The sequence below is a fragment of the Callospermophilus lateralis genome, unplaced genomic scaffold (genome assembly GCF_048772815.1).
Source record: "Callospermophilus lateralis isolate mCalLat2 unplaced genomic scaffold, mCalLat2.hap1 Scaffold_268, whole genome shotgun sequence".
Taxonomy (NCBI): domain Eukaryota; kingdom Metazoa; phylum Chordata; class Mammalia; order Rodentia; family Sciuridae; genus Callospermophilus; species Callospermophilus lateralis.
In genome coordinates this window covers 647,803-651,146 of record NW_027513428.1, presented here as the reverse complement: position 1 = coordinate 651,146, position 3,344 = coordinate 647,803, and positions in this window count along the sequence as shown.

Here is a 3,344-nt window from a genome sequence, read left to right as displayed (position 1 = left end):
AGGTGTCTGTGTGTGTGCTTCATAAGTGGGGTGATTTTGAAGATGCCACCAAACACAGAGTACTGGAGACAGGACAGGAACTTGAGGAGAGGATGAAAGGGGATGTTGAGACCATTTTCATTTCCTTCACAATTTAGGATAGCATGACCTTGCTTGTAAGTGCCCTCCTCTACTGATTTGCATATGGATTCAACCTTTTGAAGTGAAGCATCCAAGTACTTCTAATTTTGGTAGGGAAAAAAATTTGCGTTTCTAACTTCAAAACTCTTATCAGATGTGATCTTATATATTACAGATATAATCTTACCAACTTATGGTCTTAACTGTCAACTAACTGCAGGAAGCTTTTAAATGGATTTATTTCTCTCCTTTTAAATTACAGTGAACATTCCAATGAAAATTCCGAATTCCAAAGAAAAGTACATTTTCCTCTCTAAATAATTTCTTCTGGTTGAACTTCTCAGACTAGAAACATTTATCTTTCTCAGTTCTTTTATTTTATTGGGACTCCTATATCTACTGTTGTCTTCTTTAAAGTAGCTCTTAATTTCCCCTTTCTCTATCAGCTTCAATGATTTGTGACTGTTCTGAGGTTGCCCATTCAAATGCCAGACAGCAAGATCAGTTTAGTAACAAAGCAAAAGAAAAATTTATATTTTATTCACATAACTTTAGATTTTATTCATATTAAAACATCAAATTTTATTTGCAAATGAAATCTATTGGAAACCTGAATTGGACATGCAAGGGTTCCATTTTATGGTAAACTTGGGTTGAACCCCACTCCTAGGGCCAGTGGTGAGTGACATGACCCACAGAACCCTAGGTTTGAAAAATGTCACACTTAGAATGTCTTCTGCTGTCTCTAACTTCCTTACAAGTTTCAAATAAGTGGCTCCATACTTGCATTCACAATGGGCCCTAAGTTTGTTCTGTAGCTGGTCTTGCAAACTGAAAGTCTATCCTCTTCCTCCTGACTTAATGAAATATAAATTATCCTACCATAGTGGTTTCTGCTCTCATGCCATCTTACATATAACCATGGGACTAAATCTGCTGGATGCCATTTGTATTGTACTAGCCTCATTTTATAGCTCATGCTCTAGCTCCTCTGCTTGCTACAGACAGGGCTTCAGAAACCAGCCCTTCTCTGTACTATTTCTTGAAGATTCTAACATGAATCCTTAACTATAATCAGGATGGTCTTATCATTAACCCATATTTACTGAGTCCTGAGTTCATTTTACAGTTTGTGCTGCTGTTTAAATCTAAAAACTGTAGTCTTTCTTCCTGCTCATATCTCTAGCACCGTGACAGCTGGATATTCTAGCTTCTTCAAAGAATCTTCCACAATATGTAAAAAAGTGGATGTGTAATGATGTGATTCTGCAATCTGTATATGGATTAAAAATGGGAGTTCATAACCCACTTGAATCAAATGTATGAAATATGATATGTCAAGAGCTATGTAATGTTTTGAAAAACTAATAATAATAAAAAGCAAAGAATCTTCCTAATATTCCCATCCTCAAGCACTTACCTATGATTTTCCGTATTGTTTTTCTGCTTTATACTAATTAACAAATGTTAATAAATATGCATGTGCATGAACATTGCTGAGACATGAAAAACTCTAAATGTCAGAGGGAGTTCTTAAGGAAGCTGCATTTTTTTCAATACTTTATTTAATTTACAATTGGATTTGTGAAACATAGTCAAATTTATCTAATGATCCTCATCATGGGCTGTAGGACATTTTCCAAGTGTGTTTTTAACCATACATGGATCAACACCATAATCTAGAGTTACAGAGGGACATTCACATAATTCCTGCCATTGGTTCCCAGAGAAGAATTTGTTTATTTTTTTTTATTTTATCTTATTGGTTCAATCTAGTTATATATGACAGTCAAATCTATTTCATTTTAAATAAGCACATGAGTGATGCTGACAAAAAGGATCAAAAACTATAGTAGTTTATACTAGAAATCACATGCTTCATAAATGTTGGTCTTGTCTATCCCCCATTACAAGTTCTCTGACTGAAGTAGTAAACATTCCACCCTGATAATTCCAAGCACAATGCAACATCTTAAATACCCAGTAATTTGAAAATATTTTAAATGTGTTATATTAAAAGTATTTTGGCAGGTCAAGGACATCTAAAATCTCAGTTCAGAACTGAACTGTAATTTCTCCTAGAAATTGGACTTAAGTTAAACACACTATCTTGATACATAAAAAAGGATGATAATAATTATCTTAAGCTTTAAGATAAGACCAATAGATTTTGCAAAATTGCTTGATGAATAAATATAAATTGAACTAGAATCATATGGATCAAAGTTCCATTGAAAGTTATATGTGGACTAATACTTGGCAAACTATCTCTTTCAGGTTTTCCTAGTCTTAAAATGTCTGAAAAGTAGTTCAAGATGGTTTGGCAAAATTCAAGTACAATAGAATCATTCAATTTCTCATGGAACACATATTTTCCAGAATGTATTCCTTACATGTGTTCTTTATCCATAATCAAGCTACAGTAAATCTGTCTAGGTGGTCACCAAAGAGCTCATAAAATCTGTGTATTTCCTTGTTTTTCTTATTTTTTAAAAAGATATCATTAAACAAGACATGGTGGTGCATACCTGTAATTCTAGTGACTCAGGAGGCTGAGGCAGGAGGATTAGGAGTTTGAGAAAAGTTGCAAATTGCCTCTGCAAATTAGTAAGACTCTATCTCAGAATATAAAACAAAAAGGGATAGGATATAGCTCAGGAGCAGAGCACCCCTAGTTCAATAACCTGTACTGAAAAAAATAAAATGTAGGGTAAATATAGTGAACAGAACTTTTAGAATTTAAGAAACGATAATGCAGTCCCTAAAGCTGGAATGTTTTACAAGGATTTTGTAACTGTGGATAGGCAATGTGGAGTGAATGTGAAAAAATGTAAAGCTTCAAGCAAAGTGTTAGGGTAAATTTTCTGCTCCAGAATGAGCAACAGGTGGCCCTGCCATAAGGTGTACATATGGCTGAGTCATGGTGCTACTGTGAATTCTGTTCAGAGAAACACATCTTGTAACCCTTGGGGAATAGAGTCTTTTGACACTATGACCAGACTTATGAATCCTTTAATAGACAACAGATGTGATGGCTTATCACAGCATCTTAGCTTTGAGTAGATTTTTATTATTCTAATCTATACCCTTTTCCAATCAAAAAGTTTCTCTCTTGGCATTCCTATCAGATTGAGTGCTTCATATCTGCTTATACAATCAAATCTCTTATTTTTTGTTCAACATTTCTCATGCATCATTGTATAAGATGAATCTTTATAAGTCAT